The 15,878-nt window shown below is 38.9% G+C and overlaps 1 protein-coding gene across 19 annotated transcripts in view; it reads right to left on the bottom strand.

Annotated features, from left to right (window-relative positions):
• The window catches only part of LOC117214247 (plasma membrane calcium-transporting ATPase 3), an 89,351-nt gene extending 73,648 nt beyond the window's left edge, over window positions 1-15,703 (bottom strand). For 8 of the 19 annotated variants that reach the window (XM_033460174.1, XM_033460172.1, XM_033460179.1 and 5 more), the window contains exon 1: window positions 7,065-7,842. The gene's annotated coding sequence lies outside the window, so the exon portion shown is untranslated. The other 11 variants (XM_033460173.1, XM_033460167.1, XM_033460171.1 and 8 more) reach the window with 9 other exon arrangements.
• Window positions 15,704-15,878: the final 175 nt, after the last annotated feature.

Consider the following 15,878-nt stretch of genomic DNA (forward strand, 5'->3'; position numbering starts at 1 on the left):
CATGCTTGAAATATGTTATTGATTATAGTGGTAGTAGAGTGGTGTGATAACCTAAAAATACTAAAGTAGTGGAGCCTTAGCCATTATTAAAGTGTATTATGGTATTAAGCTGGGTTTAAGTATGTGTTGTCTTGGTTACGACTATGTATGTTTTATCTCCTTGCATTATCCAGAAACGCGATTCCCCGATGGCTTGGAGCAACGTATTAGCTTCTGTTCAATTATTTCGAAACATTACGAGTCACGTTATCAAACACTCACGACTTCGTTAGCGAAAAATTTTCATCACGTTCGGCGACGACCTTTTCTCTAATGATCACTGATCACGAACGCTTCCCGCCACTCTGAATCATCGTATTTGCTATTCTGGATGACTCCGACTTCGCTGTTTGTCTGCTGGAATTTCAAACGCGGCATCTCTGTTTCTATATCTCTTTCTCGCTATCATAGTCGAAGCATTGTAAATTTTAGATATCATTCGTATCTCTTGATTTCTTAAACTTACGAATTTCAATTTTGAAATAGAAAACTTAAGACAAATTTTTTAGGGAATCTAACATTATTACTATTATACAATTAGAAATTTAGTAAAATTCCGAAATTTAATTTCGAAATAAAAAACTTCAGATAAATTTTTTGGGGAATCTAACATTATTATTATTATAGAATTAAAAATTTAGTAAAATTCCGAAATTACTAGATTTAAATTTCAAATATTTTCAAATTTAACATTTTAATTTAGAAATGTTGAAAACTTCAATTTTAAATCTCGGAAGTTTATAAACTCAAATTTGAAAATTGAAATTGTCAGCAAATTCTCAGAAAATTTAAACTGAGCATGTCCAGAGATTAAAAGTTTAAATGAGAAGAATTGAAGAGCGTAAACGGCATTGCAAGTTCCATATTTGCAAATGTTTCTATTTTCCCTATTTCCCTAGTTTCTATGTTTCCAAACTGAGACTTTCAAACGTTCAAATTGCGAGCAGCTCCATGTTCTCAGGCTAAATGCGTTGAAAAAAAAAACAACTAGTTACCCTAGTTCCCCTAGCTTGTAATCGAGAGATCTCGAGCGCAAGAATGCCCGGGATGTTTCGCGGAAAATAATTCCCGCGACGTCGTCTTTGACCCATTTGCCGGGGCGCGCGGTGGTGGAGGGGAAGCTTTTACGATGGCAGGGATTTAAAGGCGAGGAAATATGAAAAATAGAAGGTCTCGGTACACGACGATAACTGTCGCTGCCACGCGCAAACTTACGAACAGAAAACTTTTGGATAAGAGCAAGACTCCTCTGTTGCTGATATATACGCCCACCTCCCTCCCTCTCCCCTTCCCCCTCCTTTCTGTACAAAAGTGGCTTACAGCCAAAGCGAGAACGATATTTCATTCCGATGGAATCTCGAAACTTTCGAACCATTTGCCTTGGAAGGCCGAGACACGGTTGTATTGTGCGTCTGTACATTAAACAGACAATGTTTCGATTGCCCCATAAACGTCTCCCGCCAACTACAATACCCAAAAATTACTAAAAACCATTTTACAGTTTAAGTTAATGAAACCAATACGGTTAGAAGAGAAACGAAGTTCGAGATATACGTGGTTATTCGGTAACTATGTATACTGAGAAATAAGTTGAGATATTTGGGTGAGGTGGACAGGATTATCGTCACTAAAAATTCCCTAGGGGCTCTACGCTATCTCTCTTACAGAATTATTAATCCTTTCACGGCGTAACCTCCGCTATATAGTATTATGAATTTTCTAGTTTCAATTTGTAGTTTAATTATAATGCAATTTTTAATTTTCATCTTTTCTATGTGATATAAAAAATGCAATAATCATAAGAACGAAGAAATAATAACGATCATACTTAATTGTAAATCATTCACTTCGATCTTTTCGTTTCATTACACTGCCAAAAGGATAAAAGTATTCACTGAGTCTTACATGGGTTACCATGGATCTCCCGATATATATATATATAATATATATCTATATGAGACAAGTGGCGCGTGTGTCGGCTACTGTAGCAAGCACACGTGGCTTAAGTTACACGAGAATAACGTAGAATTCATTTACTCTTCCTAACTTCTTCGGTATATGTATATTTCGAAGTATATTACGAAGTAAAAAGAAATAAAATTTAACGCTCTCTTAACACAGTAATAAGAAGTACATTAATTCTTTCTCCAAATGATTTCTTGTCCTAGTGACAAGATGAAAATTAAATTGTACGATTACCAAACACATATGTAAAAAGGAAACCAAGCAATATATCTAGTATAACTGAAATCTGTATAACTAAAAATACCTTAATTTCGAAGGATAGCTCGAGAGATGCTGCAACCGATGAAAAAGTCACCAGGAAATAACCTCGATCTGATCTCACTCGCGCCACACTTCGGAAAGCCAGCAAAAATCGTTTCTTTAGAACGGCTTAATAAACCAGTCACAGTGCGCGCCGTACACGCACAGTTTCCAAAAAAGCGTTTCCAGGGAAACGAGCCCGCTAGCCTGACGTTAAAATAACCGCGGCGTCCTCTGTTAACAGGAAAACAACGGTATATCCGTCGTCGTTTATAGGCTCGCGGAAGAGAAGAGAAAAAGCATCTCGGAGGTTAGCAACGATGCATATTGGCCAGCGGCAAAGTTTCGCCTCGAAAAAGTTAATCGACGGGCCGCTGATTTATTTCTGGCCGCCGCGCACGCTCGACCAGTTTCACACACGTGTCTAGTTATTTTTAATCCACTATGATGCGTACCAGCCACACGGAATAGACGGAGACGGGCTAGCGTCTGCGGCGCGACGAGGACTACACACATAACAGCACACTTCCTGGTCAAATTTTCGTATATATCACGGGTCGATAAATTGTCGGCACGTGGCTGTCCCGATGTCTCTCCGGCGATTACTATCGAGCACTAGTGGCCAGACACACGAACACGAAACCATCTTTTATCTCGCTACGCTGCACGATTATAGCCTACGAAGAAACGTTATGGAATGACCGGTGACGGTCACGAAGTTACATACCGCGCATGCGTGCCGCGCATACCTATTCGCGATTTCTATTCGAAACACTACACTGCCGCGATTGGATTTTTCTCTAAAATCGATAAATTTTTAGAACGCGATCTGATAATTTGGTAATTTATCACGAGGCAACTTCTCTCGATATTAATTATAATATGACCTAAGAAGATAACCCTCCATGCAGATTAAAAATGGTTATATACACAAAGTTTTATTTTTCGATACGTAAGCGTAAATTTCCAATGGAACAGAGAAAGCTAAGTCTCGTATATGTGATATCAGTTACGATACATGCAAAAAGTTTAACTCTTACTTTAGCTTAAAAATGGTCGCATATATATACAATCCTACTTTTCGATATGTAAGCGTAGAATTTGCAATGGAATAACAGAAGTTGAATCTGGATTGCGATATCTTGTGCGTCCTCCGAGACGCGTTTGTTTCAACGAAACCTACATGTCCGTTGGAATCAAATCGAACTACCGTAAGTCATACGGGGCTGATGGGTAGGAAAGTTGCAAACGGAATCGACAGTAAGTTTTCCTCGAGGGAATTGTGCCCGCCTGCAATAAAATCACTGGACGAAAGGAACCAAGAGTAGGAGGAATAGTACAGCTTATATTACTTGCAAAAAAAAAAGAAACATTTTACCGTTTCGTCCTAACCTAAAAAAATTAATTCGCGGAACAATAAAGTAGCCAAAAATTGTAAGCCAATATTATCTCTGTGAATCACCATTGTGACGCAGCATTTTTATGACTTTTTTCAGAAAAAAAAACGTCGTTCACGAGAAACTGTAAGTTTCCCAAAAATTCTTCCTTTCATCTGAATGCAGTACAAATAAAGAATATGATATTTGAACGAAAAAGAAGCTAGGGTTGGTTTTACTTTCCTCGACGACTACATTCTCTACATTTTCCCCTCGGTTTCCTATCAAGCAAGAATCACATTCGATACACACACAACCGCTTAATTCTTTCCACATATATACCTCCGTCTCTAATATAGGTCGATAGGTCGATATACTCATGGCTACAACTTAACCTTTCATCGGAAAGACATACGAAACTGTAGCAGACTATCAACCTGCCCGTAAAACAACTTCTTTCCTATTTATTCTATAAATATCCACCCACGCATAGGTTCGCTTTTAACCATCTCGAAAATCCCGAAAAACGCGGATAACCTACATACTCAACCTGCTCAGCCATTGTATGATGATCCATACTAAACTTTCTATTCAACCGGCTAATATTTTCAGCACATGTAGAACAAGTGTACCATTGGTGGTACACATGGTTTTAGTTAAAAGTAACATCAAATTTAATGCGTCAAATGGATCCTTAAATAATGATTAATGGATACCAACATTGCTATATCTCTATTTCTGTACCGGAGATTTCGAGTTTAACAAAAATCACTAGATTTTAATTTTAGTAAAAATACCTGTAAGTTGGTATGATGAGCTAATAAGAAATTTTTGGACGATGATTAACCAACAGTGGTCAGCATCGTCCCCTTAATACTATTACAGAAAATTCAGGTTTCAACAAAAATCACTAGATCTTGATTTCAGTAAAAGTATTTTTGATTAGTACAAAAAAAACAAGCAAATAAGAAATATTTTATTTACATTTATCTTAAAAATATATCAAACAGCGACATCTACCTAAAATATTTATTCTCAGAGATTTGCCGGCTGGTCTCTTAAGACACCTTCTCCCCTCACGGATGTTTCCCTAGAACCTAAACGTCATTTGCACGAAATTGCTTTCGAAGAAACTCAACCTTTGTTTTCCTTCGAACAACTTCGCTTTTATTACGGCCTCCAAATTCTAATTCACAATTCCCTAGATCTTCGATCGTAATAAAGTGGTAATCCTGGCGATACATAAATCCGTAGTAAACACCGTAAAAAGGTGTTAGAATGGTGCGCGATAAGACCAACCCTGAGCCAACCACCGAACACGACCGTTTTCCCCACGTGCGTAATTAGTTTTGACGGGCTATCGATCGCGGCCGGTTTCGTCAGCGTCGCGAGTAAGTGTCAAAGGTTGAGTACACTTCCTTGCAAGTGAGTCTAGGTCAGCCGTATTGGGTCGATACTATGAAAGCAGGACAAAACGAGGACAGAAAGCTGGCGTGTGCTAGAGAGGGAAAGAGAGAGCGAGAGAGAGAGAGAGAGAGAGAGAGAGAGAGAAAACGAGCCTTCGATGTATTTCAGGACAAAGCGAATCGGGGAGAGCAAAGGCGTGCGCCCGTGGCAACGTGGTGGGGATAGCCAAGGGCTGATACGAGTAGTGGGGGGTTGAGGAATTTTATGCACGATTATTTCAACGAGAATGGCTGAGTTAAAGGGACGGCGACTACTCGGGTCTGACTAATCGCGACCCTTTCTACTGTACACAAGATCAGACCGGCCCCGGACTCTGCTAAACTGTTATCAATCCTCTGATTCATCGGGTCTACTATTAAACCCGTGCATATTATATACAACGACTCATTCGAAAACGTACCAGGCGTACCATTAGTGTGTACCAGGGTCTCAATAATTCGTGCTTACATTCGAGCCGAGGTTTGTGTAACTCGAGATCGTGTTCTGAGAAAATAAATATTTCCAGCGTAGCACGGTGGAAACGTCGTAACAACGAAAAACGACAAACTAGCGGATCGCGCGCGTACATACACGTACACCGTGTGCACATGGACAGGATTACCTCACCAGCTCTCCCAGTGTGTAATTCGAGCCTGCTTCGATTCCGTTTAGCTCGAATCAACGAGAACAGCGTGTAACAATGTTTCCTCTCCTTACGTAACCTAACAGAATTTGACTAAATATCGCTGTACATAATTTCAGAATGCAAATAACCCTCGAATCTAGCGATCCAAAATTTAAGCGGATCAACGTTTATTCCTTAACGGCATAATGCTATTTGGTATGGTATGTGGGTACATCGAAAGAATTTCAGGTGTCGTATATGCATAGAATAATCAAAGAAGCATCGGCAAGTTCATCATAGCGTACGTTTAGACGGACAAACTTCAAGGCATCGCGTTATTCCATAAGAGCATACGAGCCATTATCGCGTCATTCACGTATACCTTGCTGTATGAAAGGGTGAAAGCCGAAGAAGAAGAATAAGAAGAGAAGCGGAGGCAACAATGCTGGAGAGGAATGCAGCGCGAGCAGAAGCTGCGCGTGATAATGCGCCTGCCCGATCCCGGGACAGACGAGGTGTAGAAAAGAGAGACCGTTTAGAAGGACGGCGAGTCTGGGCGTCTCTGTCGATCGCACGCGGGTTCTGGCAGGCTGGCTGACACTCCCGAAATAATGTTCAACCGCGACCGGTGCAAAAATGGGAGGGGCGAGAGGAGCGGCGTAGGGGCGGTCGCACCGGAGTGGGAGAAGGTTGTAGCGTGAGAGAGGCGCGCACCGGGGGTAGGTAGGTCGAGGAAGAAGGAGAAGAGGAACCAAGAGGAAGGAACGAAGGACGGATCGAGCGAACGGACGGACGAACGGTTACATAATTTTCGTAATGTCACTATTGTGCGGCGATCCGTGCACATGCGATCCGGTCCAGACGACGGATGTGTCTCGCGGCACAGGGGAGAGGAAGTTCAGCTGGAAATTTGAGGTTAGGAAAAAAGGTTAAGGGACATACTATATGAAACTGATGTATTAGAAACGGGTGTTTGAGACGGAGCTAAAGTAAAAGAAAAATAAAGGTTAAGAAAATAGGCGCGTATACGAGAATCGGTGTATATGTAGAATATAAAGAGACACAAGGGAGAAAGATTCGATACGATCGTGAGTAGAAATATATGATCCAATGGTTGGTACACGTGTGTCTATGTGCGGCAGAAGACACACGAGCACGAAGTACGGGTGGATTCGGAGGGGTGGTGAGATGGCACCAGCCTGCGGAGGAGATGGTATTGGGTGGGCACACATAGACGAAAGGGAGGCGGGGCAGGGGAGCGGCTGTTTGCGGAATGGCGAATCAATCGGTTGAGGGTTCGGGGCAATACTCACCGCGCGCTGATGGTCTGCAAGATGTCTCGGTGTCTCGTCGAGGTGGCAAGAGAGAGAAATTTGATGTCACATACGCCGCTTCATCAGGCCACTGCGCGCCGTTTATACCACTCTGCCTTTAGCGCTTGGCGCTTGCTACTAAAAATATACTCACTTGCCGTGTATTCCCCCGCTTCACGTCTTGTACCGTGACCGACACATTTATTCGCGCGTTTCGAAGCACTCGTATACTTGCAACCACGAACAAACGGATCGCTCGATTACCCTGGATCGTGTCACGGACGCCCGCTCGTTGCCGTGTGTTGCTGGCTGCCGCCGCTTGTCGCCGCTGCTGCACGCCGAGGACGACGAAAGACTGCCAAGAGGAACCAAGAAAAAAAAAAAGAAAGACGGTCCTCGAGTCTCCCTCTCTCACATGTATTACACACGCGGCTCTTTCTTTCTTGGTGGGCAGAAATTGGACCAAAGGAAAGTTTGAAAAAGAAAGAAAAGAAAAACGGAGAAAGGGAGAACGGAAAAATGTAAACGAAGAGACTTCGAGGGGGAGACAGACAGAGAAGCGAGAAGAAACAGCAGCCTCTCGTAGGTTTCGCGCGGCGCGACCCACCAGACACGAGACCCCGCGCGACGCACGAAAATACACGCGCAGCCCCCGGAGAGCTTTCCTCCTCTGATTCGAAACGCGAGAAAACGCGTACCGAGTAATCCAGCCGACACACCGGTCAAAATCTCTGACACACTCTAACACACAGAGAAGAACCAGGGAACGGGCGTAAAAGGGGGGGGATAGGTATCAGGGGAGTATACGGTAATTGTAAGTGTATATATACGTGTACATGTATGTATGTATGTATGTATATGTATGTCGTAATGGGGAAGAAAAAGGGGCAATATCAAGGGGAATAGGGAGAGTTTTGACGGACAGGAAAAGAGAGAACGAAAAGAAAGGACGGATCCGAACGGTTTGAGAACGGGCAAGAACGAGGGAACGCGTAAGAATGTAGCACAGAGAGCCGACGTCTACGAGGAGAAACGCACGGGAAGAAACCGAGGAGAGGACGAAATCGCTACTTCTTACTCTTTCTCCGCGAGGCGCCGCGTCGCGACGCGCCGCGCATGCACTACTATGCCGACGACCGTTGGAAAATCACTTCTCCCTCCGCCACCCCCTACCCTGGACACCCCTCCTCTTTTCTCCTCGTTGTGCGTCTCCGCTGTGACACGGAGAACACCTATAACCTTAGGCACACTCAGTTTATCGCGTCTCTACGGTACAGATGATTTTTGTATCTTTGTAAAAAGGGGTGCTTTCGGGTCTTTTTCTTCCCCCCCTTCCCCGCCCCCTCAATATTGTAATACTTCTGCACTCGTAATATAGTAAAGTCTGGATAAGTGCTCGAAATTCGAGACTCATGCTAACCACTTAGGATATGGTTATAACGGATGCGTATTTGGACGAATCGACATTCTGACGAACTCGATACGTCACAGTAATCGAATAGCGTATGCATCGCAGCCTTCAGATGGCTCCTCCTATTCGTTAGAACCACCAGTTTACTCAAATAAGGATCCACTATAACTACTAGCTTTGTCCAGCACAGCTATAGACATTGGTTGGGGCCGAACGTTCGAAGAGCTTCAAGAGTGGTGGCGACATGAACTATGAGAAGTGTAGAGACCACGGACACAATGTTTAAGAAATGGGCCTCATTGAAAGAGACTCCATATGTCTGTTTCTTTTAACGAGGACCACGCTCTTCGTAGCACCCGCGTTCTATATTTCTTATGTCTATGGCTGGGGATGACAACCGGGCACTTACGGCATAGATCGTGCCGAGCACTTATCCAGACTTTACTGTATACTATTATCGTCGATACGCGTGTCTTTCCATCCTGCTTCGTTGGTCACGAGACAAGAAGAGGAGAGAGAGAAATTGAAAGTAAAAGAAAGAAAATGAAAATATATAAATGTTTCTTGTTCGAAGCTATCACTTGAAATATTCGATACCGGTACAAATTACAGATATCCACCGAAATACAGGTCGATGTCTTTCCCTTTGTGCCGTTTCTCATACAGGCTGGTCGGGTCAGACGTATCGCGTGTTATCAGCGGACAGCGAGCCACACAACGTCCGCGCATGGACGAGCCTCGTTTGCGTGCGCGCGCACGCGAGCGTGTCTTCCGTTTTGCGAGTATGTCGCTGGCCTCGTGTGTCCGTTCGTTCCCGCAAGGCCTGTATTATCGAGATACAATTCCTCTTTCTCTCTCGTCCTCTCCCTGTATGCTATATACAGTCGGAGACAAAAATAAGCGGACAGATAATGGAAGTAGATGGACATCGATAAAGTTTAATCGAACTAATACCAGTGTTACGTTATATTCCTAAGTTTTATTCATTATATACCCTAAATTAAACGAAATTATTGATTTACATTTTAGTGTAAACAAGCCGTATTTAACAAAACTTCGTCGATACCTATTCCCACTACCTAACCACTTATTTTTGTCACCAACTGTACATACGTATTACGTATTCAATTATTCTGTGCTAAATGTGTGTCAAAATTTCTCTCTACTTCTGTGTACGTATGTCTGGCTTGCTTTCGGTGTCCATAGGCGCGTGTAATGTTACTTTCTTTTACTTTTAATAATAGTATATTTATTTTACGGTTGTGTACGTACGTGTGTTCTAACTGGGTATTACACGTCGATGTGTTGTGAGAGAAAGAGCAAGAGAGAAAGAGAAAATAGAAAGAGAAGAGAAGAAAAGACACGGATAGAGTGCGCGCGAGAGGCAGGGAGAGGCTGAAGGTCCTTCGTGCGCACGAATTCGGTGCAAGCCACTGCGCCCGATCTGCACGGCACTGCGGTCTCCGTTCGACTGTCATACCTACGCTGTCCGAAATGTCCCGAGTTTACGCGCATGCACACTGTGGCGCCCCGACCGCCCAACCCTCTAACATACTACCCCCGTTTTCTATCTCCTTCTTTTTGCTTCTTTGTCTTTGTACTATTTCCATTTTTCTACCTCCCTCTCACCCCCTTCCTTTCATTGTTATCATTCTCATTAGAAAATTTTATTATCTAAGTAAAGTGTTTCTTTTTCCGTAAAAATTGTTTAATAAGATTTTAGGATAATGATCGCAGGCTCATATAAAAGTAGGATGTATTTGCCTGACTTTTGTGGTATGGTCGTACAGGCGCGGATTAAGGGCGGCTATAGCCCTGGATCTTCCTACTCAAGGCAAAATATTATACAAGTTATTTTACGATTCATTTATGGTAAAAAGATCTAAAAATGCAATTATTTCTAAACAACGCCTACCAACAATCGTTAAATATAACTTATCACAAAATTATAATGCATATACTATAATGAGTAATTCACTCGCTAATCTTACAAAAAAAAAAAAATTTTTTTTAAATAAAGATAAGCCGACTATCTTTTAAAAATTCGTAATAAAAAATTTGTTAAACACAACTTATCACAAAATAAGTTCTGTTTCATATTTACGTAAATTTATTTCACTTTGATCGTGTCCTCTATTTTTCTACGAAGGAGACCTCCGCTGGGTCAATAGTCCCAGGCCTTAAAAACTTGAATCCGGCACTGCGTGTATGTATGTGTACTATGACCAGTCATACTTCGCTTCCACCCCTTCTTCCACCCTTTTGTTGGAACAGCCGAGCGCGCATACTCGAAGAAACATTAAAAAACTTAAAAATCTTCCGGTATAAGGAGGACCGTACGATTCACCTCCCAGATATTTCTTAATAACTCTTGATGCTTCTAGGGCGATCAGATTCGCGGAATTTTCACGCCAACCGAGAAAATACCGCGGAGATCGCACAATTAAGTTCTCCGAGTCCCTGACCCGTATATGTATGAACTCCTTATTCTACTTTTATCCAACCACTTTTCGAATATCTCTAACCTCATTCTTCTTTTTCTAACAATCGCTTTTATGATACAATCGTGAACCTTGAGAGGTTACCCCATCGATCCCATTTTCAGATGTAACGTGCAACGATTGAAAAACTTCCGCAGTTTTGGCAGAAATAGTTTTACGATACATTGAAAGGTTAGGCGATCGTATTTCTAAATATAATGCGAAATGACAAATTCGAGAGGCGTCTTTTTGCTTTTGGGGAAATTGATAGCTTTACGATACATTGAAAGGTTATTTGGTTCCATTCTCAGATATGAGTGGAACAACAGATTCGAAAGACTCTTCTGGTAATGTGGTAAAGGGATACAGTTGTTTTTGTAACGATGACCCATACGATAATTAGGAGTACCGATGCGTCATCCTAGATTCTTGAACTAGAGTTTCCTATTTCTCCAAAGGAATCAGCCGGTTCACCGCATTAAGAGCGGTGATCTTTGATTGCCTCTGCAGAACTCGTGCCGCGCATGTCCAACGAAGCTTCCAAAACCTCAAAATATTTTCTGCCAAGAAAAATTCATCAAATCCCCTTCCTCGACGATATTTTCCGTTGCTACGGCGGAACGCGACTAACCATTTGATTATGCACTCTAGCTTAATAAATTATGGACATCCGTATCGTCCATCAAATTGATTTCCTAATAATTGAGCATGTATTTGAAAATCCAATACTCTACCGATATACACGAAAAATAATCTAAACGGAAATTATAAATTAAAAACAACATTATGTTTCTCTTATTCGAATAATAAAGTGAAATATTAAAATATTTTTAAAATTGAATGTAAGAAACAAAGCTGAAAAAATGTTTACGTAAAAAATGCTACAATTCCTGAATGTAAATGAAAAATAACCAAAATGATCAATCTAATCGTCTTTTATCAATATTTGTTATGTAAATTAAAAATGAAGTTAATATAAAATAATTTTAAGATTAAATGTAAGAAACAGACCTTAACGGGATGTTCATATGGAAAATTCTATAATTTCTGAATACAGATGAAAAATAACCTAAATGAACAATATGAGTTCCTTCTACTAATATCCGTTACGTAAATGGAAAACGATGTTCCGCTTTTCTAGAATATTTCAGAGGTTAAACACGAAGAACGAGCCTAAAAAATGTTTATAACTAAGCATTCTATAAAAATGGTGATACGCTATCGCATAATTCCAGTTCAAACAGGTTTCTATCGAAATGATGTACTTTGACGTCACCCGTGTCGTTTAAACGTATACATCAAAATTGTGCTACCACTAATTTCGACGCGTGTACGGTTATGGTGGGATTAATTTTATTGCGGGGAATTAATACAATTAATTTTACTTTATCACCGACGATGAGTAACGAGCGTGACGTCAAACGACTGAGACCCACAATTGGGGATACGTTCGTTTTCACTAAACAGGAAAAGCGTCAGTTTTTTATACCAGACGTAATCAAATAGTTTCTATATATTTTTCTCTCCCTCTTTGTCTATGTAATCAATGATAATCAAAAAGTCACGAGCTCTCCATCTGCCATGACATAACCTACTTAATACCAGGTCTCACCAAAGGTAAAAGTGCGCGGAGATTCTGTCACGACAATTTATATAAGTACGTACGTATTGCCACCTAGTGAAAGGAATCTGAACTGTGGTGTACGTGCAGCTATATCACTTGATATACCGAAGGAGAGTAATCGAACAGTAATAGATTTGTATCCCTTCAGGCACTTAAAATTATAATACGGCATCACGTCCTGAAGTATCACAAAAGTATTCTGATTTCAAATAATCATAACCAACTGAATGCATCAAATGTAAAAATTCAAACGCTATTTCAATGTTTAAACATTTAAAGGAAATTTTATATAGTATTTAAAAACACATATTTTGCTCAAGTTATAATTAATAACGACAAAACACAACAAATTAAGGTAAGATATTACAATGCAAATATTCCATGAAATGTGTTTCTAATTGTACAATAACTTACTTCTAAAACGAAATGGAATGTATTGAATGTATTGCGGGCCACGCAATTGAATTTTTATGCAAATTCATATTTCTATGAATATAATTAAGGAATCAATTTATAATTATTTAATAGAAAAAACAATATTCTTTAATTGTTCTTTCTATTAAATATTGTAAAAAGTACTATAGTGTGGATAAAAATTATGTATAATTATGCACTTTCAAATTTCCCATAAATGCATAAAAGTTCGCAGTCTATTTATCAGACACCCTATATACGACAAGATTTTTGATCGGAAAAAGACATACGGAGAAATCGCTTTGCCGAAGCCCCATAACCCTCGGATTAAACACGACGTGCGTGATGAACAGGTGCTTAAAAATAATTGAATATATAGAGAACAAAATGCAAAAAACGAATAGATAAATAGTCTGACCTGCTAAGGGAAAAGAAACCCTACAAACGATGTGGTTTCTCGATCATCAACAGTACGACGAACAACTATATGTATTAATGTAATTACGTCAACTTTCCTCAGTTTGATAATTATAAACATTTAAATTGAAATTTATTTTGCGACACACCGAAATTGTAACTTTCTTTACAACATATTATGATAGTTTTTAACTATTCAAAAATACTAGTTTTAAGGCACAGAGATTATTATTTGAAAAGTTATGCGTATATAAAGTTTATGTATATACATACATATATTGCATATAAACGTTGCTATATAAAATGAGATGGATAAAGTCACCATCGCGATACCGACCGATGCATTCTTACGCATCCAGTATCTTTTTGTTGGCCAATTTATATCATTAACAATATTTATTAAACCTAACCCATCATGTGTTATTAAATATTGGGAATTCAATGTGCCTCAAAGTGAAATTCAGTGAAAATTTCAATGTCTTCTATTGTTAAGGAAAAGATTATTAAGTAAATAATTAAAGTTAGTTACAGCAAAAGGAAAATAGTAAAAAAGAAAAGAAATACTACAGAATTTAAGTAGAAGAAGTAGAAATTAGAAGAAATATGCCTATACAGATCAGAGAAAAGTACTTCATACATATTTATAGACTAATTTGGAAAACAAAATTACATAATTCAAATCTCCCGGCAGTTCACTTACTCGCGATTCCTTCTTTACCATCACACTGATTTTGAAATATTGACTTTCATGACCATGTGAGTTTATAAACATACAGGAACTGATTAATTTGTATAATTACATTCAGAATCTATACATGTATTCCTGAATGCATGACTTAATTGTGCCTTCCGGTTATATTAACATATTATATAAGTAGTATTCATAATTATGCATTTATGACTTCACGAATCAGAACTACATTCGATTTTATAAGGATAATTGTCAAGAACATAAAGTACGTTATTCTTGATAAAAAGAATTCAATACAGCAAGCAAACTAACCTTTCATAAATTTGTTTCAAAATTAAAAAAAAGAAAGGATATTTATATAAAAATTAATATTTGTAAAAATTTATATTAAAAAGATAATCTTGTAATGATATATGACTTTCATACGTATACATCGCGTAAAAACATTTCGGAAAAATTCACTAACACTTTCAAATATCTAGTCTCTAGTTTATATATACACTACCGTGTACAAGTATTTCAACACTTCCAAATTATTGCAAGTATATTAAATATACTTCAAATGAAGCTCTGTAATTAAAGTTTCATTTCTGATCTCATTTCAAGCAACCATATATATAGCCTATATAAACCAGTTAGTAGATATTGATAAAAACAATAATTGATATTAATTAGTGTAAATAAAAGAGCAATAATTTAAGGTGAATGAAAATTGCATCTATGAAAATGATTTTAAGTGTATCTGTTCAAGTTGAGATCTTAGAATTGGAATATGTTTTCCCAACCATATCCTAAAAATTTCTATATATTTTATATGGTGTCAACTATTTATTAGGGATGAATATAAAAATTGATTGATGCAAGTATATCCCTTGTCTTAGTTTCAATTTAGTAAAACATTTGATCCTAGCTATGGTTATTTTGGCTATGGCAAGAAGAATTAACAATAGGAAAACATTTTTCTACTAACAAGTGAAAATATAATAAAAATATCAATGTTTTGATTGGATTACATCAAGTGTATAAGTACCTATGCACGGTAGTGTACATAAAAGATTTTGCTGAAGTCATAAATGACTCTGATTAATTTGCTGAAGTTTGATTCTTAAGAAATTTAAGTTAAAAATTCGCGATACCCCTTTAACCGCCAAAAAAGCAGCGCGGGATAATATGTCAGAGCATGCACCATTTTGAACGAATGCAAGTAAGGTTAAGATTCAAGATGTCAGTAAAAACAATCACAATTTAGATTTAATCTAAAATCTATGCAAGTAATTTAAAAAAATTCAATGTTGCAAGAGGTTATGTCTGTTAATAACAATTAAATTTATTATTTGTGAAACCGTAATTATTCAAGTTATATGGAAACAACATAGTCAGTGATAGCGTCACTCACCGATGACGTTCCAGGGCTCTTTCCATGGCCACATGCACTCTGCCGATGTTTCCGTAACGTCTTCCAGTATTTCCACACGACAGGAACAAATGTCGTCACTTCACACTAGTTTGTTTATCGAAAACTGCAGAAATTTTTCGACAAGAAAACGCAGAAGCAAATAACAACAATCACTTCTGGACTACCGCGCGTAAACTGAAGCTAAAGCCTACTAGGCTGCGCAGTGATTGAAAAGTCTGCTATTGCGCAATTAGTAACAGGGTCGTATACATTAAGGTACCAAATTTTTTTTTAATTTTAATTATTATGATAATTTTATATATACTACATAGCATTAATTTATTGATAAAATTGCTATATTTTTAGCTATATATAACGCTT

The sequence above is a fragment of the Bombus bifarius genome, unplaced genomic scaffold, assembly GCF_011952205.1.
Source record: "Bombus bifarius isolate JDL3187 unplaced genomic scaffold, Bbif_JDL3187 scf7180000009200, whole genome shotgun sequence".
In the NCBI taxonomy this organism is placed as follows: Eukaryota; Metazoa; Arthropoda; class Insecta; order Hymenoptera; family Apidae; genus Bombus; species Bombus bifarius.